Source organism: Podarcis gaigeae (assembly GCF_964106915.1).
Source record: "Podarcis gaigeae genome assembly, chromosome: 18".
Taxonomy (NCBI): Eukaryota; Metazoa; Chordata; class Lepidosauria; order Squamata; family Lacertidae; genus Podarcis; species Podarcis gaigeae.
In genome coordinates, this window is record NC_139696.1 from 8,977,021 (window position 1) to 9,001,167 (window position 24,147).

The following is a 24,147-nucleotide window of genomic DNA, read 5'->3' on the forward strand; positions in this document are numbered from 1 at the left end:
GTGTGGGAAAACATCTGTTTGGCTTTCTCCTCCTCCTGGAACGGACACTGGTTTGTGAAACCTGCTGCCAGTTTTCAGTGGCCCACATCTCAAGCCATGCCCCTTGCCAACCACGCAAGGCTTTGCCCACCTGGAGAAGCTCCAAAAGGAGACTGGCTTACGCCAGTGGGTTCCACCACTGAGTAAAGGTAAAGGGACCCCTGACCATTAGGTCCAGTCGCGACGACTCTGAGGTTGCGGTGCTCATCTCGCTTTATTGGCCGAGGGAGCCGGAGTACAGCTCCCGGGTCATGGGGCCAGCATGACTAAGCCGCTTCTGGCGCACCAGAGCAGCGCCACGGAAACGCCGTTTACCTTCCCGCCGGAGTGGTACCTATTTATCTACTTGCACTTTGATGTGCTTTCGAACTGCTAGGTTGGCAGGAGCAGGGACCAAGCAATGGGAGCTCACCCCGTCACGGGGATTCGAACCACCGACCTTCTGATCAGCAAGTCCTAGGCTCTGTGGTTTAACCCACAGCGCCACCACGTCCCACGCACCACTGAGTAGATCCACGAAAATGAATGGAGTGAAGTTATTCATGACCCCGTTGGCCAGACTGTTTGGGGATGATGGGAGTTGAAGTCCATGTCTGCAAGTTTTTCATCACATAATAATAATATAACAACAACAACAACAACAACAACAACAAAATATTTATACTCCACCCATCTGGCTGTGTTTCCCCAGCCACTCTGGGCAGCTCTCAACAGAAAATTTATAAACACAATAAAACATCAAACATTACAAACTTCCCTAAACAGGGCTGCCTTCAGATGTCTTCTGAAAGTCAGGTAGTTATTTTTTTCTTTGACATCTGAATGGAGGGCGTTACATGGGGCGGGCGCCACCACCGAGAAGGCCCTCTGCCTGGTTCCCTGTAACCTCACTTCTCACAGGGAGGGAACTGCCAGAAGGCCCTTGGAGCTGGACCTCAGTGTCCGGGCTGAATGATTGTATCATGTATATTATATCATATATTAAATCAGTGGAAAGGATGGAACACTGAGGTGAGGCAGGCTTGGATTTAACAACTTGCTAGGTAGTCACAGGTGCTAGGAATTCCAAGACAGTTACTAGCTTGAATTTTTTTTTTTTAATCTGACCAGCTGAGATGCTTGCAGTCTCCATTTCCATGCCTACGTGGTTCTCCCTGCTCCTCATTTAATGCCCACGACAACTCTGCGAGGTGGGTTACAAAGGCAGAGACTGGCCTCAAGGTCACAGTGGGCCTCATGGCCAAGTGGAGATTTGAACCCTGGTCTCTCCTAAGTCCTGGTCCAACCACTACGCCAGACTGGCTCCCACCTGTAGCCCTGGAGGTCTTAAACTCCCTGACAATGCATCGCTCAGGGGTCAGCAAGGTTTATCTTGCCTGGGCCGGATCGGTCCTGCAGAGATCCCTCCCTGGACCAGATCGCATGCACGTGTGAGCTCCCGCTATTTTCGGCGCCGCGGAAGCGAGTCTCTGCACTGCGCCAGTGGCGCGGTTCGTGGGCCGGTCAGACAACCTCTGCGGGCTGCTTCCAGCCCATGGGCCTTAGCTTGCTGACTCCTGGCTCAGTCCGTTGCACCAGCATAGATAATTCCCCTCCCGTAGGCACTGGCAGGCTGGCACGCGAGGACTTGGCACCTCCCTCTCTTTACCTGCAAGCTGAGATACTCCTGGGCTCCCATGCCAAGGCTGCTGTTTTCAGTTGGCTTTTTTAAAAGTGGTTTTGAACCGAAAGTGCTTTCAGGAAGTGTGTGCATGCACGGCTATTTATGGCCCGGTTCTCTGCTGGATGTGTGCTTCGTAAAGAGAGAAGCGGCACCGCGAAAGGGCTGCGTCGGATCGTGCCAGCCCTCCTGTCCGTGTCTAAGCAGAGCCTGGAGCCACACAAACTGGGAGTCCAGGGCAGATAAAATTCTGAGACTTCCTCCTTTTCCTGCGCAGGGTGATTTCAGGTTTGTGCTCCTCCGTGACAGGCTCAGTTGAAACCCATTTGCTTCAGTCGTGTGCTCAAAAAGCCTTGCTTTCTGATAATTAAATATATATGTCTGTGTGTCTCAGGTTTCACCCAAGGGTTTTCTTCCCTGCACCAAAATGATCTGTTATGAACACAGATTTCTGTTGATAACGCTTCTCTCACCCGGGATAACCTTTGCTGGAAACTCATGTCTCGTCCTGCCTTTCTCCACACATTAAGGATCCAAGGTGTATTCAGAGAGGGTTGCCGTCACGATCCCTGCCCTAATTTTTCAGAAATCAGTTCCTTGCAACACCCCCACCCCCAGTTCCTTCTCTTGCCCCCCCCCCCGCATATTTTTTCCTTTTTTTGCAGGGATATGTCTTGTTCTTCTGCCAGGGTTCAGATCATATCCATAAAAGGTTTAGTTCAGAATGGGGAAGCTCAGGGTAAAATCAAAACAGTTGTATGGTTTGGAAGGGACCCCCAAAGGCCATCTAGACCAACCCCCCCCCCCGCAACACAGGAATCACGGCTGAAGAAGCCTTGGCAGATGGGCATCAAACCTCTGCATCAAACCTCCCAGGGTGCTCTGTCCATGTATGACAGACCATGAGGTTTTCTAAAATCAAAGGGACGCAAGTGGCGCTGTGGGTTAAACCACAGAGCCTAGGGCTGCCGATCAGAAGGTTGGCGGTTCGAATCCCCACAACAGGGTGACCTCCCGTTGCTCGGTCCCTGCTCCTGCCTACCTAGCAGTTCGAAAGCACATCAAAGTGCAAGTAGATAAATAGGTACCGCTCCGGCGGGAAGGTAAATGGCGTTTCCGTGCACTGCTCTGATTCGCCAGAAGCGGCTCAGTCATGCTGGCCACATGACCTGGAAGCTGTATGCCGGCTCCCTTGGCCAATAAAGCGAGATGAGCGCCTCAACCCCAGAGTTGGCCACGACTGGACCTAATGGTCAGGGGTCCCTTTATCTAGCACTCAAAGGATTACTGAAATATATGTGCTTTGAAGCCTCGACGTATACAGTGGTATCTCTGTTTAAGAACAGCCCTGTTTATGAACTATTCGGTATAAGAACTCCGCAAAACCGGAAGTAGTGTCCCAGTTTGCGAACTTTACCTCGGTCTAAGAACGAAAGCCGAACGGTGGAAGGGCTCAGGCAGCTGGAGGCCTCATTAGGGAAAGTGCGTCTCAGTTTAAGAACGGTTTCGGTTTAAGAACGGGCTTCCGGAACCGATTAAGTTAGTAAACCGAGGTACCACTGTATGTTAAAAGATGGACAATGCGTTAAGGAGTTTAACAATAAAAGGCAGAATGTTTTGAAAACTGAAGTATGGTACCAATATTTTTATTGCAAACACCAAATTAAACACGTATTAACAATTCCTGTTAAAAATGTGATGTCAGCAATGTGTCGCTTATGTGAATTGTGTATTAGTTCATTCTTATGTATATATAAAAATGTTGTCGGCGCACCGCCCCCTCAGTGGCGACTAGACTTTCTGTTTTGGCGACCACAACCCAGGTCCCAGGAGCCATTTGGCTCCTAGCTTTTTGATCTCAGTTTCTAACACTGGTTGGTGGTAAACTCAAAAGAGATCTACTAATTTGTAAAAGGATTCTCTCTCTCTCTGTGCATACAGATGTGCAACAGGCCTCTGATTTAAGCAACGTCTGTTTAAACCTGGCATCCAAACAAATAAGCAGAGCTTGGAGGGTCTGTGCCTCTGAGAGGGGCTTCTGGTTTTCGGCACTGGAATTGGAGATTGATTGTTGCTTGGACCTCTACACTGTAGCAATACCTGTAACCAGTGGCGTAGCGTGGGGGGTGCAGGGGGGGCGGCCGCACCGGGCACAACATCTGGGTGGGGGCGCGCTCGCCGCCTCCGGAGTCGCCGAAGAGCCTCGGGCGCAGGCTGTAGCAGAGCCCCATGTCTCGCGGAACCGACGAGCTGTGCGCGCGTCCGGGCTGAAGGCGTCCGGCAGGCAGCGGCTCTCAGCGCTCACCGCGGTCTCCGCGCGTCAGGGCCGCGGAGGGCGCGCCAGGCAGCCCCTCCTCACAGCCCCGCCGTCGCCGCTGCTGCAGCTGCTGGGCCATGTTGCATTTTCCTCGCCTCTCTGCCCTCCTCCTCCTCTGGGCAAGCGGCGTCTTTTGGGCGGCAGCGCCAGCGGCAACTCGCCTCAGATCACCTGACACGGACCCGCCACCGCCGCCGCCGTGGCTACCTTACCGTAAATACCCCAGCCCAGGCAGCAGCAAGAAGAAGCTGGCAGCGGCGGCAGGTTAGGGGTTAGGGGCGCAAATTACTTGCCTTGCCCCGGGTGCTGACAACCCATGCTACGCCGCTGCCTGTAACACTGTCCATCTCTAAAACTGCTTTTTCCATTTTTTGCGGGATGGGTGCTCTTCCTCTCTTTCACAGCCTCAAGCTATTTTGATTGATGGACTCATCGTCACGTTTCCCAAAATTTATGAGCTGCCCCGCACAGCACGGCTTTCCTTCCATACTCAAATTTTGCAGCCCAAGTTCTTGAGGTGCTGACCTTGAAAGTCCTAAACAGCCTCAGCCCAGTATACCTGAAGGAGCGTCTCCACCCCCATCATTTAGCCCAGACATGGAGGTCCACCTCTGAGGGCCTTCTGGCGGTTCCCTCCCTGCGAGAAGTGAGGTTACAGGGAACCAGGCGGAGGGCCTTCTCGGTGGTGGCGCCCGCCCTGTGGAATGCCCTCCCATCAGATGTCAAGGAAATAAATAACTATCTGACTTTTAGAAGACATCTGAAGGCGGCCCTGTTTAGGGAAGTTTGTAATGTTCGATGTTTTATCGTGTTTTTAATATTCTGTTGGGAGCCGCCCAGAATGGCTGGGGTATAAATAAATTATTATTATTATTATTATTGAACCAGAGCCAGTGAGGTGCAGTGGTTAAGAGCGGTAGTCTCGTAATCTGGGGAACCGGGTTCGCGTCTCCGCTGCTCCACATGCAGCTGCTGGGTGACCTTGGGCCAGTCACACTTCTCTGAAGTCTCTCAGCCTCACTCACCTCACAGAGTGTTTGTTGTGGGGGAGGAAGGGAAAGGAGAATGTTAGCCGCTTTGAGACTCCTGAAGGGGAGTGATAAGGCGGGATATCAAATCCAAACTCTTCTTCTGAACCAAAAGAATGCATTTTTTAAAATGTTGTCGTTTAGGGAGATGCAAAGATGCATGCGTTAGTGAGCATAGTGTGCAAGAATGCATATTCTGGTTTTTATTTATTAAATTTATATACAAGTGGACTTTCTTGCAAGGTTGTAAAGTGCAGCTGCAGAAACCTCTCCACCCAGAGGCTGGCCTGCTGTGTTCACATCAATGTTTTCCTCTTTTATCAGTTAGAAAAGAGGAAGGAAGCTATGGAAAAAATAAATCCACTCCCTGGCTGAGCGCCACCTGTATCAATTAATAAAGAATCTCACACGGAAATAAGGAACCGTGGCTCTGCCCGCCGTTCCTCCTTGCTTTGCTTCATCTATATTTATTTCGATTTTGTTTTTGTTTTTTTAAGAAATCACCTCCACCAGTTACCATAACTACCTTATTCTGCTAATTGTACGGAAATGGAGGGTGAATTGTTGAACTAGCCTGCAATGGGGGAAGTGGCGTCAAGATTTGGTGCTTGGTTCTGAGAGAGAGCAGACCAGGCGCACGCAGGGAAGAGACTATATTGCATTGAAAACCCCGGGGCGTTCTTATAAAAGGGGTGGCACGACTGGCATTGGGGGCGGGTGCCACCTCTGTACATGAATTGCTCGCTTTCTTGGCTTGCATCCCCTAAAAATGCAAATCCTGGGTTGTTTTAACAGCAGCTCGGATGAGCAAGCGACACCAGCTTTCCCGGGATGTCACACTAAACTGTGGCTTGGCTTTAGAAGATGATTTTTTTTATTTACACTCCGCCCATCTGGCTGGGTTTCCCCAGCCACTGTGGGTTGCTCCCACCAAAATATTAAAAAACACAATGAAACCTCAAACATTAAAAGCTTCCCTGTAAAAGGGCTGCCTTCAGGTGTCTTCTAAAATTTGTGCAATTCTTTATCTCCTTGACATCTGATGGGAGGGCGTTCCACAGGGAGGGCATCACCACCGAGAAGGCCCTTTGCCTGGTTCCCTGCAACTTCTGTTCACGCAGGAAGGCATTCTGGATTAGTTGTAGTTTCCAGATCACCTTCAAAGGCAGCCCCACATAGAGCGCATTGCAGTAGTCCAAGCAGGAGATAACCAGAGCATGCGCCACTCTGGTGAAACAGTCCATGGGCAGATAGGGTCTCATCCCGCATACCAGATGGAGCTGGTAGACAGCTGCCCTGGACACAGAATTGACCTGCGCCTCCATGGACAGCTGTGAGTCCAAAATGACTCCCAGGCTGCACACCTGGTCCTTCAGGGGCACAGTTACCCCATTCAGGACCAGGGAGTCCCCCACACCCGCCTGCCCCGTCCCCGAAGAACAGTACTTCTGTCTTGTCAGGATTCAACCTCAATCTGTTAGCTGCCATCCATCCTCCAACCGCCTCCAGACACTCATACACGACCTTCACCGCCTTCACTGGTTCCGATTTAAAAGAGAGGCAGATTTTCAAGCCGTCTTGCCCCCAAAATGGCAACTGGACATTCCGTTTTGGCAACTGTGACCCTGGTTCAAGGAGACATTTGGCACCCAGGCACGAGAGCCCTCTCCTCTTACCTGGTTCCATGGACCACTCTGGTGTTGGTCGATGTTTTAGCAGGTGCCGGAAGGGGTACAGTGAAGGCGCCTGCAAGATGTCAATAGGCAGGAAGTTCTGGATTAAAAGATGGGTTTCATACAAATGCACAATGCGCATTTAAAGTTTATCTACAGAAACATTGTAAAATTCAGGAATGTTAGAAGGATGTTGGAATGAAGTAATGTGGTATTAGCAGAAATGATACAAAAGATTAGGTAAAAATTGATTTTTTAACTGTTGAAAGACGAGAATGTATAATTATACAACATTAGGATAAACTATTAGGATAAAAACCAAGCTGGAAAGGATTTGCTGGAATATTTAATTGAACTAGAATACAAAAAAGGGAGGTGTGAGAAGGTCAGGGAAATAAGTAAATGAAAGATAAGACATGGAAAGAGGGAAATGTTTTTAATTGCTTTTATTTTTCTGTATTTTGTATTCTTTGTTTTATGTTTTCATTTTTTCTTTCTCATTTTTGTAACTTTTTTGAAACTTTAATAAATATTATTATATAAAAAAAAAGAATGTGCATTTTGCTGACAGTGCCAGTTCTGCAGATCCTGTAATGTGCTGCATGGGGCATGCATGTACATTTCCATGTGCACATAGGTTTTTCTCCACGGGGAGATTATGTTATGGCATACAGTGGTACCTCGGGTTAAGAACTTAATTCATTCCGGAGGTCCGTTCTTAGCCTGAAACTGTTCTTAACCTGAAGCACCACTTTAGCTAATGGGGCCTCCTGCTGCCGCCACGCCACCGGAGCACGATTTCTGTTCTCATCCTGAAGCAAAGTTCTTAACCCGAGGTACTATTTCTGGGTTAGCGGAGTCTGTAACCTGAAGTGTCTGTAACCTGAAGCATCTGTAACCCGAGGTACCACAGTATTGTTGTTTTTATTTTGAATTGCATATTTTTTTTGGGGGGATGCGCACCACAATCTTTTCAGTGCTTAGCACCTCTGAAACATGGGTAGGCAGACTAAGGCCTGGGGTCTGGATCCGGCCCAACTGCCTTCTCAATCCGGCCTGCGGACGGTCCAGGATTCAGCGTGTTTTACATGAGTAGAATGTGTCCTTTTATTTAAAATGCATGTCTGGGTTATTTGTGGGGCATAGGAATTCGTTCATTCCCCCCACCAAAAAAAAATAGTCCGGCCCCCCACATGGTCTGAGGGATAGTGGACCGGCCCACTGCTGAAAAAGATTGCTGACCCTTGCGTCTAAAAGGGGGGGGGGACAGGATGGGGCTCAGCCACCTGGGAAGGGAGTCCATCTGGGAGAAGGAAAACTCTGTTCCTAAAACCTCTGCCGCCTTGCAGGGTATCTTTGAGAGAAGAAAAGGCTCAGGATTAAACCCTACAGAAATCCGGAGTCCCTAAGATGGTTGGATGGTGCCTTTTATGTCTCCTCCTGGCAATTCCTGCGGGAATGCTGGTGCCAAACGTTTTGCTCTGCTTTCTTTGGACCACATCAGCAAGGCAGGGATGGGATGGGGTCTCTTGTCGTCTGTGCAGCACAGGACCTCCAGACACGCTGCCCAGGCTTGCTCCCCAGGGAGCTCATTTCAGTGCTGCTAATTCAGTAGTTTGACTTCGGCCCCGGAGACGCACTGCATTGTCTCACGAGACAACAGCAAGTACAGCGTAGGTCAAAATCTATGAAACCGTGAAAGGAAAAAGGCAGAATAAACGTTGCCTTCCTATAAAGAATATGAGCGTCGTTTGGTTATCAGGTATAGTTCCAGATGTGCGAGGTTCGTGACAAGGCTTGCCTTGAAAACAATTCTTCTGCGGCACATGCAATAAAGGAAAGCCAACTAATATAAGAGGCGTCTGGAGGTTCTTGTCAAAACCTCAAATTATGCGTTAATTTTCTCTTGCTACAGCTCTATTCCAGAGAGAGCAGTGCCACGGATCCCGTGCAAGGTTTGAGGCGACTTTCCATTCAGTTGCAGTTACTGCGAGACCATATATATATTATGGCTCAGGATTTCAGTGTTTAATCTAGGGAAGGGTTTGTACCAACACCTGACCAATGAGGAATTTGTCAGCAAATGGCAGAAAACCATGGCTAAAAAAGCCACCTCTATTGGTCTGTCTCCCCCCCCCCCCAATTGTATTACCTGGGTTATGAAGGTGCCCAAAAGATGTTAAAGCAAAGATATGGGATAATGCACACAGTAACTTGCGCTCTCGATCACACGCAGCCTGTAGTCCGCTGGCAGTAGGAGTACAATGTGGGCATGTCTTTAAGTTAACATCTTACATTAAAAACCTGACAGTACCAAGCTACCGAAGGCTTTTCACCAAAGCCAGACTAAGTGTCTTTCCTTTTGCAGTGTTGGATGGCAGGTTGAGAGGAGTTCCCTACCAGGACAGACTTTGCTCGTGTGCTCAAGACATCGATCCCATAAAACATAATTTGCTGCACTGGGCAAAATATGAGCAGGCCAGGGCTGAACTGATACTACCCTTGCTGGTACCTTTCCCGGGAAAATCAGAGGCTCACTATGTCAGGTTCCTACTGGAAGACTGGACAAACGCTAGAACATTAGCAGTGGCAAAGTTTTTATCGGTGGCTGCAAGAACCAATGATCCCAAATTCTGAACAAAATGCTTGTTTAACCTGGAGGTAGGCTGTACGAATTGTGTATTGATTTGTAATGATTTGTTGGGTATCTGGACTGGAATAAAGATTGTATTGTGTGTGTGTGTGCGCGCGCGCATATATATATATATATATATATATATATATATATATATATATATGCTTTCGTAGATTTTCACGGGTACAGGAATGCAGGTTTTGGTGTCCTCGGGTGTCTTCCCGTGTAAAAGTTGGGGTGTCTAGGCGACGTTTCGACGAGGTCTCACTCGTCATCTTCAGGCTGGTGCTTTCGGCTTCTTGTTACTGTTCCAGTAACAAGAAGCCGAAAGCACCAGCCTGAAGATGACGAGTGAGACCTCGTCGAAACGTCGCCTAGACACCCCAACTTTTACACGGGAAGACACCCGAGGACACCAAAACCATATATATATATATATATATGACTAGATTCTTTGGGCAGTATTTCTGCACGGTTATCGCCAAAAATAATTCGGGAGTGTTCGTAGAAGCAGAACGTTTCTAGACGGCCAGCAGCAAGCAGAGAGCAAGATATTTGCATGATTTCTGGGAGAGCCCAGCGCTGCAGGGGTTGTGAATGGCAGAGTAAGCCTTTACATATGCTGCCTGGCTAGACAGCTTTTAAACCTTCTCCTGCAAGGGGGGGTGGCGGTGGGGGGTGGGACGCATGCCTCCCATCGAGCAGAGAGGATATCCGATTCTCCAAAGCCCGTATCCCCTACTAGTCTTTTTATAGCTGTCCCTGCAAGAGTGGCTCAATTTGGCAACACTGCATCCTTGCGATGGAGAGTTAGCAAAAGTCCCGGCTGGCTCCTAAGGCCTTCCCCCTCCCCCGGGAGGTTTCTCTCCCTGTGAGGGCAGCAAGAGAGAACGAGCACTGTGGCCGCACCCACCTTTTCCAGGTTAAGGGAACATAAAATAACCAGCTCATTAAAAAAAAATAAAAAAATCTTGCAGCAGTGAGTTCCACAAGTTATTCCTAAAACGAAAAACTTGCATTGCATGAAGAGCTTTTGGAGCCACCCACCTTGAAACTGGTTAGGGAAGATATACCATTTTTTTGCTCTATAAGACTCACTTTCCCCCTCCTAAAAAGTAAGGGGAAATGTGTGTGCATCTTATGGAGCGAATGCAGGCTGCACAGCTATCACAGAAGCCAGAACAGCAAGAGGAATTGCTGCTTTCACTGTGCAGTGATCCCTCTTGTTGTTCTGGCTTCTGAGATTCAGAATATATTTTTTCTTGTTTTCCTCCTCCAAAAATTAAGTGTGTCTTGTGGTCTGGTGCATCTTATAGAGCGAAAAATACGGTACCTTTGAACCACAATGACTTTGCACTGGAAATAAATTTATTTCAGCTTCTAAAGCCTTTTGCACAGGGCAGCTTCCTCATCTCTTTAGTCTGAGTCTGCCTCCTTGTCTTCCGACTTGCAAACTGCCCCATTGTTCCAAACACCAAAAGTCTTTTTTAAAAAAAGTTTTTTTTATTAAGTGTTTTTGGCATAAAATACAATAAAAGCAAACCCTGAAAGTCTTAACAACAACAACAAAAAATTCTTCCAGTAGCACCTTGTTGTTGTTTAGTCATTTAGTCGTGTCCGCCTCTTCGTGACCCCCTGGACCAGAGCACGCCAGACACTCCTGTCTTCCACTGCCTCCCGCAGTTTGGGCAAACTCATGCTGGTAGCTTCGAGAACACTGTCCAACCATCTTGTCCTCTGTCGAACGCTTCTCCTTGTGCCCTCCATCTTTCCCAACATCAGGGTCTTTTCCAGGGAGTCTTCTCTTCTCAGGAGGTGGCCAAAGTCTTGGAGCCTCAGCTTCAGGATCTGTCCTTCCAGTGAGCACTCAGGGCTGATTTCCTTCCGAATGGAGAGGTTTGATCTTCTTGCAGTCCATGGGACTCTCAAGAGTCTCCTCCAGCACCAGAATTCAAAAGCATCAATTCTTCGGCGATCAGCCTTCTTGATGGTTCAGCTCTCACTTCCATACATCACTACTGGCACCTTAGAGACCAACTAAGTTTGTTATTAGTATGAGCTTTTGTGTGCATGCACACTTCTTCAGATAATGAAAAAAGTCTTGTGTGTGCTGTTGTAGGGTGTGTGTGTGTGTGTGTGTGTGCGCGCGCGCGCGCGCGTGCTGGGTAACAGACCCATGGGGAGCTGTCTTACACGTGGTCAGACCACCTGCTCACCTAGCCCAGTGTCGTCATCTCTGGCCGGCAGCAGCTGCTCTGCACCTCAAGCAGAGAAGAGTCCTCTTCCCCCTGCCCCCTTTTAACTGGAGGTGTCAGGATCTGAACCTGGGAACCTCTGCATGCAAAGGAGATGCTTTTCCCCTGAGCTGTGCCACATCCTATAAAATGAGAGCTGCCTCTTAGCAGGACAGGCAGTTTTAGCTGAGTGATGCCTACTCTGGCTGGCAGTGCCTCTCCAAAACAGCCTTGTGCCCTCCATATCTCAGTGGCCTTTTCTCTCCCATTGTGCCCATGCTGGCTTGGGTGTTGAGGGTCCGACAACATCTGGAGTGCATGAGATTGAAGAAGGCTGCTTCAGAGACTCCTGCAGAGAAGCATCTTTCTCATCGCTTCACTCTTTAATAGCGGGACGCAGGTGGCGCTGTGGGTTAAACCACAGAGCGTAGGACTTGCCGTTCAGAAGGTCGGCGGTTCGAATCCCTGCGACGGGGTGAGCTCCCGTTGCTCGGTCCCTGTTCCTGCCCACCTAGCAGTTCAAAAGCACGTCAAAGTGCAAGTAGATAAATAGGTACTGCTCCAGCAGGAAGGTAAACGGCGTTTCCGTGCGCTGCTCTGGTTCGCCAGAAGTGGCTTAGTCCTGCTGGCCACATGACCCGGAAGCTGTATGCCGGCTCCCTCGGCCAATAAATTGAGATGAGCGCCGCAACCCCAGAGTCGGTCAAGACTGGACCTAATGGTCAGGGGTCCCTTTACCTTTAACTTTGCTCCACCAACACTTTCTTCCCTAGGATTCTCTACCTGTGAAGCCCCACCCATTTATTTCCATGTCTCCGCCCCTTGCATCTGTCTCTTGGTCACCCCAGAGTGTGACAGAGCCACGCAACATGTTTGTCTACATGTCTCTGTCCTTTTTTTCTGGCCGTAGGTCACACTGGTGCATGATAGAACGCAGGAAACAGTGTTTATCGCTGTTTTTTCTACAAGGTGAGCTTGAATAGGGTTTTTTTTTGGGGGGGGGAGAGTTTAATTTTCCGGTGACCTGAACAAAATTGCTTCTCCGCTGCCCCCGTGATGGGGTTCATCCGCCATTCACGCCGAAATAAAATTTCCTGTTCGATATGTTTCTGTATTGCACTAAAGTTTATGGACCATTGTAACGAACTTTTTTATTTTTTTACTGCGGTAGTTTACAACGGTAGCAGAACTCGTTCAATACTGTAAGTGTTTAACAAAAACAAAGCGGAAAAAATCCAGGGAGATGCCTTGATCTTTGGAGAGAGTCTCAAGTCAATTGCAAAAAAAATAATAATACTCCAAACACTACTAATGTAGCTCAGACCCTATCTGCCTGTGGACTGCCTCACCAGAGTAGTGCATGCTCTGGTTATCTCCCGCTTGGACTACTGCAATGCGCTCTATGTGGGGCTGCCTTTGAAGGTGACCCGGAAACTGCAATTAATCCAGAATGCGGCAGCTAGACTGGTGACTGGGAGTGGCTGCTGGGATCACATAACACCGGTCCTGAGACATCTGCATTGGCTCCCAGTACGTTTCCGAGCACAATTCAAATCATTGGTTCTGATCTTTAAAGCCCTAAACGGCCTCGCTCCAGTATACCTGAAGGAGCATCTCCACCCCCATCGTTCTGCCCGGACACTGAGGTCCAGCGCCGAGGGCCTTCTGGCGGTTCCCTCACTGCGAGAAGCCAAGTTACAGGGAACCTGGCAGAGGGCCTTCTCGGTGGTGGCGTCCACCCTGTGGAACACTCTCCCACCAGATGTCAAAGAGAACAACTGCCAGACTTTTAGAAGACATCTGAAGGCAGCCCTGTTTAGGGAAGCTTTTAATGTTTGATGTATTACTGTGTTTTGATATTTTGTTGGGGGCTGCCCAGAGTGGCTGGGGAGGCCCAGCCAGATGGGTGGGGTATAAATAATAAATTATTATTATTATTATTATTATTATTATTATTATTATTATTATTATCATCTCGGTGTATCGGTCAGAACTGCGGGTTACTTACGCCTACTGATAAAACAACACAAAACTGGAAATACTTAAAACCGCACTGATCAAGACGGACAGTCTGCCTGGGTGAAAAGGCGGATTCTCTGCCTCCAGTTATCAACCCAGATTCCTGCATTTCAGGGGGCTGGACTAGATGACCCCTGAGGTACCCTCCGACTCTGCAGTTCTGTGCTTCTGAATACCTGGCAAATGCAGGAAGGGAGAGGTCCCTGGTGCTCTGCTCCAGCTTCCCAGCTTCCCATTCTGCGTGTCTGGTTGTCCAGATGAGAACAGGATGTTGAGGCAGATGGGCCTTTGGCCCGATCCGGCTCTCATGCACCTCGGGAGAAGCAAGACCCAGAAAGCTGGCCAGAATGCCAGCAAACGTTACCCAATGCGGCCCCCTGGACTTCTTTACCTGGCCCTTGGAACTCTTCCCGGGCCGCCCTTCTGCACACCTTCCTGGTCCACTTTTCGCTAGGCTGGGGTTCACCCCCTTGAACCACCGATAATGCTTCTTGCTTAACCTGGATGGGGGATAAAAGGTGCGTCTGGAACACAGGTAAAAGATTCTCTGCCTTTTCTTTATATCTTCGGATCCTGACCTGGTGTGTTCTCTGCAAAGCCAGCGACACGTTCTTCATTTTCGACACTTTCGGTGCTTAGAAACCTCTTCAACCTTGTTTCCCCCCTCCCTTCTTGCTCCCCCCCACTAATCAAGGTTGGAGTTTAAGCATCCCTGTTAAGCAGGGAGTGTGTTCCTGGGCTTGTTGGCTGCACAAATTACTTGCAGTCGATGGATTCCTGCAGCAATTATTCCACCTTAATTGCTGAAGAGTCTGGTGCGCAACCAGCCAAACGTGCCGCGAGATTACCGACCGATCTGCGTTTCGTATTCAAACTCGAAAACACCCCAAAGGTGGCTCCATTCTTTAAAAAAACCCAAAACTTTAATTTTTATTTTATTTTTTTTAACGGTTTTGCAATACCAGACGTTAATCTCTGCCCCACCCATTGTCAAGCGGTTGGTTGACTCACCCCGAATTTTCCTGAATATTAACGGCATGCCAAGATCTGCGTGTGTTCGAGATCTACGAGGCACGCTCTCCTCCTTGTTTCTGAACAAGCCCTGAAGCCCCATAAATAGGTTGAGGAGCCCAAATCGCAGCCTAAATGAAACTCGGACGTGTGTACTGCCTAGGTGGGTACAATAGGATGGCGAGGCTCTGAGAGGTGAGTTGGAGAAGCTTTAAATGGGAAAGAATTACGCAGGGTTTGTTTGGTTTTACAGATATTCTACCTTAAGGGTCGTGTGTTACACCTGGAATCCTTTGCCCAGTTCTGGGCACCCCATTTAAAGAAGGAGATGGACAAGCTGGAAGGTGGGGGGAGATGATGAAGGGTCTGGAAAGCAAGCCGTATGAGGAACGGTCGAAGGAGCTGGGTATGTTTAGCCTGGGAAAGAGGAAAGTGAGAGGAGATATGAGAGCCATCTTCAAATATCTTAAGGGCGGTCACATGGAAGAGGGAGCATGCTTGTTTTCTCCAGCTCTGGAGGGTGGGACTCGAACCCATGGCTTCACGTTACAAGAAATGAGATTCTGACTAAACTTTCTGAGAGTAAGAGCTGTTTGACAGTGGAACAGTCTGTGTCTGGACTCTCCTTCCTCGGAGGTTTTTAAGCAGAGGTTGGCTGACCATCTGTCCTGGATACTTTAGCCGAGATTCCTGCATGGCCTGGGGTTGGACTAGATGACCCTGGGGGTCCCTTCCAACTCTTGTGATTCTGTGGCCAAAGAGAAACTGGAAGGCTCTTGGGGACATCTCTGTGCTAAGGTTTGCACAGGCACTTAACACGTTCATAATAATAATAATAATAATAATAATTTATTATTTGTACCCCGCCCATCTGACTGGGTTTCCCCAGCCACTCTGGGCGGCTTCCATAGAAACCAAAAATACAGTAAAATATCACACGTTAAAAACTTCCCTTAAGATGTCTTCTGAATGTCAGGTAGTTGTTTATCGCTTTGACATCTGCTGGAAGGGCGTTCCACAGGGTGGGCGCCACTACCGAGAAGGCCCTCTGCCTGGTTCTCTGTAGCTTTGCTTCTCGCAATGAGGGAACCGCGAGAAGGCGCTCAGCGCTGGACCTCAGCGTCCGGGCAGAACGATGGGGGTGGAGACGCTCCTTCAGGTATACTGGACCAAGGCCATTTAGGGCTTTAAAGGTCAACACCATCACTTTGAATTGTGCTCGGAAACGTACTGGGAGCCAATGTAGGTCTTTCAAGACCGGTGTTATATGGTCTCGGCGGCCGCCCCCAGTCACCAGTCTAGCTGCTGCATTCTGGATTAGTTGTAGTTTCCAAGTTCACTTCCCAAAGCGCTGGTTCATCCATATTCCCATTTCACAGATGGAGAAAACGGAGGTCCACGAAGAAGCTGGTTCCTTGCTTATTTGCACTTAAAAACTTCCACCCACACACTTGGATTACCGAGCAGCGTGGCAGGCCAAGCACAGCAGTTGAAAGCATGGGCTTTGATCCTCCATGCTCCCAGATGCAGATCTTTGCCGGGGCTACGACACATCCTGAGGTCCTTTGTGGAGCAGTAAGACGCGGGTGGCGCTGTGGGTTAAACCACAGAGCCTAGGACTAGCCGATCAGAAGGTCGGCTGTTCGAATCCCCGCGACGGGTTGAGTTCCTGTTGCTCGGTCCCTGCTCCTGCCAACCTAGCAGTTCGAAAGCACGTCAAAGTGCAAGTAGATAAATAGGTACCGCTCCGGCGGGAAGGTAAACGGCGTTTCCATGCGCTGCTCTGGTTTGCCAGAAGCGGCTTAGTCCTGCTGGCCACATGACCCGGAAGCTGTACGCCGGCTCCCTCAGCCAATAAAGCAAGATGAGCGCCGCAACCCCAGAGTCGGCCACGACTGGACCTAACGGTCAGTTGTCCCTTTACCTTTAAAGCTCCAAAGAAGGAATGGAAACGAACTGTTCTCCGGCTTTTAACAAAAACCTTGGTGCAAACTAAGAGCCATGCGAGACAGTTTACAAGGCTGCATTAAAGGCGGGTTCTTTGAGCCCTTGACTGATTTCCATGCTGCTTCTTCGATTCTCTACGTGGAGGGCGGGTTCAGTGGGATGCCCCACTCTGGCAGCCGACAGAAGGTTGCCCCAAATCCCCCCCCCCCGGGACCCTCCTCCCAGTGCTTTAAAGCGATTTGAGCGAATGTTAGGATAATAGCGGTTTATTATGGAGTAATTATATGGCAGGTTATTGAATTAACAGAGCCAGCCGGTAATCCAAAATGCAGGGTGGAGGGAGAAAAGGGGGTGGGGGATGCGGCGAAAGTTGGGAAATCCCACCCCACCCTTTTGAAAATCTCCTATCTCTCTGCACATTCCCTGTCCTCTGACCCCGGCTGCGTCTCCCTGTCTCGTCTGCCGGGCCTCAGATGGAGAGATTGAATGGAAAGCAGGCTAATGAATAAACCCATTTCCTAGGGAATGAAGGAATGAATATAAATATAATATATATTTATATAAAGCCTATATATATAGGCTTTAATTAGAAACAGTGGCCCCACAGATCTGTGTCAGTTCTCCAGGGGTGTTTGGGGGCCTGCGCTGCAGCGATGACAGCCCAGGCCAGATGTTGGGATGCGAACGCCGTTGCGAAGGAAAGGAGGAGGGTGTCTTCAGAGGGTGGTTGAAAACATTAGGTATTAGCAGACCTCAGAAACTGCCTTACGTTTCCTAGCACAATTCAAAGTGTTGGTGTTGACCTTTAAAGCCCTAAGTGGCCTCAAAGGCCCAGTATACCTGAAGGAGCGTCTCCACCCCCATCGTTCTGCCCGGACGCTGAGGTCCAGCGCCGAGGGCCTTCTGGTGGTTCCCTCATTGTGAGAAGCAAAGCTACAGGAACCAGGCAGAGGGCCTTCTCAGTGGTGGCACCCGCCCTGTGGAACGCCCTCCCATCAGATGTCAAAGAGAAAAATAACTACCTGACATTCAGAAGACATCTTAAGGCAGCCCTGTTCAGGGAAGTTTTTAATGTGTGACATTTTAGTGTATTTTTGGTCTCTGTGGAAGCCGCCCAGAGTGTCTGGGGAAACCCAGCCAGATGGGCGGGGTACAAATAATAAATTATTATTATTATTATTATTATTATTATTATTATTATTATTATTAATATTATTATTATTATTACAACATCGAATCAGGCCACTGGTGTGTTGGGCTCAGTATCGTTCCCCCCCCCACTCGAATTGGCTGATTTTCAGGAAGGGGTGGGGAGCCTCCCCCAAGCCTAGCTGGAGACACCACTGGGAACTGGGGCAGCGAGCTGTGCTCCTTTTTCCTAGAGCAAAGTTAAGATTCCAGTCCTCATGATTCTGGATAAAGGAAGGCATGAAGCAGCTTTGTACCGCGTTGGGCCATTGGCGTTGGCATTGTCCGCAGGTATAAACAAATAAATGAAATACCGTATTTTTCGCTCTATAAGACACACCAGACCACAAGACGCACCTAGGAAAACAAGAAAAAGAATATTCTGAATCTCAGAAGCCAGAACAGCAAGAGGGATCGCTGCACAGTGAAAGCAGCAATCCCTCTTGCTGTTCTGCCTTCTGGAATAACTGTGCAGCCTGCATTCACTCCATAAGACGCACACACATTTCCCCTTACTTTTTAGGAGGGAAAAAGTGAGTCTTATAGAGCAAAAAATACGGTAAGTATGCCCAGCCATACCTGAAGATACCGGGAAATTGAAACTGGGACCTTATGCATGCTGAACAGGTGTATTTTGGCCCTCAAGAAATTTTGTTGTTGTTGTTGTTTAGTCGTTTAGTCGTGTCCGACACTTCGTGACCCCCTGGACCAGAGCACGCCAGGCCCTCCTTTCTTCCACTGCCTCCCGCAGTTTGGTCAAACTCATGCCGGTAGCTTCGAGAACACTGTCCCACCATCTCGTCCTCTGTCATCCCCTTCTCCTTGTGCCCTCCATCTTTCCCAACATCAGGGTCTTTTCCAGGGAGTCTTCTCTTCTCATGAGGTGGCCAAAGTCTTGGAGCCTCAGCTTCAGGATCTGTCCTTCCAGTGAGCACTCAGGGCTGATTTCCTTCAGAATGGAGAGGTTTGATCTTCTTGCAGTCCATGGGACTCTCAGGAGTCTCCTCCAGCACCAGAATTCAAAAGCATCCATTCTTTGGCGATCAGCCTTCTTGATGGTCCAGCTCTCACTTCCATACATTGATAGCAATAATAGAGAATAATAATTGCCCGCATGCCTTGGCTCTCTCCATCAAAACCCTTCTACAGATGCACCCTCTCCTTTTGACACAAGCGCACAGACATATCCCTCTGGCATCTTATCCTCTTCTTCCTCCTTAGTTTGGCAAAGCGATGAGTAAAATCTGATACCTCATTGATTTTCCTTGAGCAGACTTGATGTCTCCCTGTGACTTGGGGCTTCTCATCGACTTCTGTGCTCTTAAAAGCCTCCGGTTGCTTCAACCAGGGGGGGTGGCGAACCGCCTGCTTTCCTCCCCACTCCATCCATTTCCCCCCCAAATTTTTTTAATTGATTTTCCAAATTTATAAACAAACAAACATAAATCCTAACTATAATTGTTCCACTATTATTAACATTGTTAGGTGACTTCCTCAAATCCCCCTGGCTGAGTTTCAATGTATATCGTTGTAACAGTTTTCCAAAACCAATTTCTCATAAAATTTTCTTTTCATATTAACTTTAGACATATTATTCTATAACATCACATATTTAAATCCTAAACCAATCTGGTATTTGCAAGTATTTCTATTTAAGTTATCTTAGCCTATTTAGCGAAATAGTTTTTAAATTTCATCCATTTCTCCTGGTGGTACTCCTCCTTCTGGTCGCGGACTCTTCCGGTCAGGTCAGCTAGCTCCTGAAAGTCCATCATTTTCATCTGACATTCCTCCACTGTTGGCATTTCTTGTGTTTTCCAATTTTTGGCCAACAAAATCCTAGCAGCAGTTGTGGCATACAAAAACAATCTAACATCTTTCTTGGGTGATTGCAAACCTATTATTCGAAGAAGAAAGGCCTCTTTCAACATTTTTTTCAATTCATTATAAATCTTTCGAACTGCTAGGTGGGCAGGAGCAGGGACCCAGCAACGGGGCTCACCCCGTCGCGGGGATTTTAACCGCCGACCTTCTGATCGGCTAGCCCTAGGCTCTGTGGTTTAACCCACAGCGCCACCCATATCCCTACATCCCTAAAAGGTAAAGGTAAAGGTACCCCTGCCCGTACGGGCCAGTCTTGACAGACTCTGGGGTTGTGCGCCCATCTCACTTAAGAGGCCAGGGGCCAGCGCTGTCCGGAGACACCTCCGGGTCACGTGGCCAGCGTGACATCGCTGCTCTGGCGAGCCAGAGCCGCACACGGAAACGCCGTTTACCTTCCCGCTGGTAAGCGGTCCCTATTTATCTACTTGCACCCGGAGGTGCTTTCGAACTGCTAGGTTGGCAGGCGCTGGGACCGAGCAGCGGAAGCGCACCCCGCCGCAAGGATTCGAACCGCCGACCTTTCGATCGGCAAGTCCTAGGCGCTGAGGCTTTAACCCACAGCGCCACCTGCGTCCCCACATCCCTACATATATGCAATCAATAATTGTAAGTGACTTTCAACATGGAGATCCCACTTCCTCTGGCTGTTATACCAACGAGTCGGCCTCCCCTTCCAAAGCCATTTAAGCTAGTGACCTTCGCCCCCCTCTGGTGCCAGTGCGAATTCTGCCAGATCCTGAACAATGCTAAACTTACTGAGTGCTCCCATGACTTTGTCTCTGGGAGCAGAAAGTTGGAACGGTCTGGACCCATGCCCGGCGCATCGCAAAGCAGCAAAATGGGGACACACACACACACACACACAAGACCAGGCTGTATGGAAGAATACCCTTTCTCTATGACAAACGGATGATAATGCGGTTTGTGCTTTAAATCTTCTCTCTGCCAGGGAGGAAGCATGAAGACGGCTGCTGAGATGGTCTCGTGTGTGTGGCTGTCACTGAGCTGCTTTTAGGAAGTAGGCATCCTCTTTCACGATAGTTTGCTGGATTAGAAAAAGCAATCATTCTTGCCTCTCCTAATCTCCCGGCCTTCCTTTCAAAAATAGTTTCTCTCTTCCTTCGAGCAAGCATCTGACTCGGGTGTCAGAGGTCTCTATTTCTGACCCCTTCGAGGACTGACCTTGCTCCCAGTGGCATTCTTCTTCCCTTCTGTTTTCTCAGGAGGTGAAGAAGAAGCAACTATACCCAGGTAGCCACCAAAAACCTTATTTCTAGCGCTGCGGTTTTGTTCTCGGGGGGGGGGGGCGTTCCCTTGATTTTTTTTTGCCTGCTGGCTTGCCTTACTCGGGGCCGGCTCTGCTGTGAGGCAGGTGACTCAGGCGGCCGGTGCTGAGGGGCGCAGACCTGTGTGTGAACTGGAGTCAAGCGCATGCCCTCAGGTGGCGCAATGGGTAACCCTAAACGGCCTCGGTCCAGTATACCTGAAGGAGCGTCTCCACCCCCATCGTTCTGCCCGGACACTGAGGTCCAGTGCCGAGGGCCTTCTGGCGGTTCCCTCACTGTGAGAAGCCAAGTTGCAGCGAACCAGGCAGAGGGCCTTCTCGGTAGTGGCACCCACCCTGTGGAACGCCCTCCCACCAGATGTCTAATAGAACAACAACTACCAGACTTTTAGAAGACACCTGAAGGCAGCCCTGTTTAGGGAAGCTTTTAATGTTTAATAGTTATTGCATTTTAGTGTTCTGTTGGAAGCTGCCCAGAGTGGCTGGGGAAACCCAGCCGGATGGGCGGGGTATAAATAATAAATTGTTGTTGTTGTTGTTGTTAAGCGCATCTGGCTCTTAAGCATAAGGTTGGTGGTACAAGTCTACCCGGGGAAGGCTGGGACAGGAATCCTTCATTGCAGGGGGCTGGACTTAGATCAGTACAGTGGTACCTCGGGTTACATACGCTTCAGGTTACATATGCTTCAGGTTACAGACTCCGCTAACCCAGAAATATTACCTCGTGTTAGGAACCTTGCTTCAACATGAGAACAGAAATTGCGCAGCGGCACCGCAGCAGCGTGAGGCCCCATTAGCTAAAGTGGTGCTTCAGGTTAAGAGCAGTTTCAAGTTAAGAATGAACCTCCAGAACGAATTAAGTATGTAACTAGAGGTACCACTGTAGTCGGCAAAGTTTTTTAGCTGCGGGCTGGCCCACTGTCCCTCAGACCTTCTGGCAGGCCAGAGAAGCGGCGCCGCGGGGGGGGGGAGAGCTGGAAGAAGGGGGGGGACAAGTAGTCCTCCTCCCCAGCTCCGCTCTCTGGCCCACAGGAGCACCAGGGCGGCAGCAGTGGAGGAAAGATGAGCGGCGCCAAAGGGCTGGCTCCAGAGAGGGGCTGCTTAAAATGGCGCTCAGCCCAGCCCCCTTCCTTCTCTAGGCAGGGCAAGGAGAAGCCGGGAGGAGGGAGGGAGGAGGTGCTGCCGCTGCAGTGTGTGAGAGGGAGAGGCGAGGGAATGGAATGGCGCAGAAAAAAATTGCACAGCCCGAACAAACAGAACCCCAACGCTGATCCACGGACAGATCCTGAAGGCAATTGGGCCTGATCCAGCCCGCGGGCCTTCGTTTGCCGACCCCTGACTTAGATGGTTCTTGGGGTTCCCCTGCAACTCTACAATTCTATGATTCTATCACCTGTAGGGAAACTTGGTTGGGAGCTGATGTAAGACGGACTCTGCAGTGCATCATGCTGTTTCAACTCAAAACAGTGGTGTGGCGTTTGCTGTGTTTCAAAAGCTGGGAAACTTCCCCCCCGACATCAGCTCAACTCCTGAGGAAGCTCTGGTAGCACAGCAGAACCTTTGTTGAGCTGCTGAGGATTCTGGGGAATGTTCTGGGTTGCGACACAGGGACTGCTTCTGTTCCAAAGCTGTCCTCACAAAATTAGTGTCCAAACACAGCCTTTCTTCTTAATCTCCTTCCTGACAACGTGAGGAATTCAGAAATGATCTTCACCAGCGAGGGCTCCCTGGTTATACCTGTGTTCTTGGTCATGTTTTTCCCACCGCACTGGCTCCAACTAAATTGAAACGTTCGTTCTTTCCTTGTGCCCACACGGCCACCCTATGATGTAACGGGGGCCCGTGGGCTACGAACCAGTGTTTTGGCTGAACCCGAATCGAAAATTGTAAGCTTCTTCTCCTTTCAAATCCTAACAAAGGGTTTTCCGACCTGCTATTTTTAAAAAGACAACAGTGGTCTGCCTGGAGCCCAAACCCAAATGATGAATCAGTGGTGGGATCTCAGTGAGAAAAGACCTGTAATGATGGGTTTCCAAGAAGCCCGACTCGAGACAGTGGTGCGACGTTTGCTATTTGTCTACGGCAAAAGTTCAAAAGCTAGGGAACCTTTTCCCACGTCCGTTCATCTTCTGAAGCAGCTCTGTGTTGTGGAGGGAGAAGAGGGAGCAGACTAGGAACAGGAGGTGTTGGAAGCGGAAGAGGTAACAGGGCTTAGTGAGCAGAGCAAGGAGAAGTCCAGTCTCAAGCGGCAGGAGAGGAGGGCAGCCAGGAGACTGGAGGCTGGAGAGGAATCCTCCTGCTGCAACCAGCTGCCCTTCACACCGGTCTCCCAGAACCAGGAGAGGCATGAAAAGAGCAGAGCAGAGGTTGTCTTCCTTAAGGCATAGTCTCTGATTGCTTGGAAAAAGCCCTGGAGGGGAAGGGACTTAGATGGCTGTGAGGAGGCAACTGATCCATGGGGCAAGACCTACCAAGTTCTCATTAGGCCTGACATTCAAAACAAGTCTGTGGGGATCGTGTTTTTGCTTAAAAAACCCCCACAAACTATTCCAACTTTGAGCTGTTTGTTTACTGACTGGAACACTCCCATGACAGCCAGCATGACCAATGGTCTGGATTTGCTGAGCATCAGAACTCCCCTGTGTTGGCCTCTTTGACCTAGATAGTTGTATCGGTGGAGCTTGATAAAATCCAGTGTGCCATGTGGAACTCTACTGTTATTTTGGACCCCTGCAGTGGTACCTCTGGTGTACATGAGGATTGGTGGGGCAGCAGGCAGGGAGCTGAACTGTAGGTGGCGCCACACCCAGTGATGGGTCGAGCCAACCGATTCTGGTTTTCTCCTCCATGTTGAGTACTACAAGGAGCAACACTGAGACTAAGGAGGAGGAAACTAACAGGTGTTGCCATTTCCTGGACCGGTTGTAGGCCAGATGGCAGGCAGGCAGGTGAGCCAGCCTCAACCTGGACTTTCGGTGATCCTAGAGTGGTAGAGCTGGAAGGGACCCAAAGAGTCATCTAGCTGAGCCCCTGCCCGGTCCAAGAATCACAGCTGGTGTGTGATGGGAGTCAAAGTCCAGAAATGTCTGGAGAGCTAGAGTATGGGTAGGCAAAGTAAGGCCCGGGGGCCGGATCCAGCCCAATCGCCTTCTCAATCCAGCCCGCGGACGGTCCAGGAATCAGTGTGTTTTTACATGAGTAGAATGTGCCCTTTTATTTAAAATGCA

General features: G+C 49.4%; 1 protein-coding gene across 19 annotated transcripts in view; it reads left to right on the forward strand.

Annotated features, from left to right (window-relative positions):
- PTPRS (protein tyrosine phosphatase receptor type S) overlaps positions 1–24,147 on the forward strand; it is a 307,055-nt gene that overhangs the window by 69,569 nt on the left and 213,339 nt on the right. The window contains exon 1 of one of the 19 annotated variants that reach the window (XM_083720162.1): positions 14,793–14,811. The exons of the other annotated variants lie outside the window; for them this stretch is intronic. The gene's annotated coding sequence lies outside the window, so the exon portion shown is untranslated. Of the gene's footprint in view, positions 1–14,792; positions 14,812–24,147 lie in introns of those variants that run through there. 19 annotated transcript variants of the gene reach the window in all.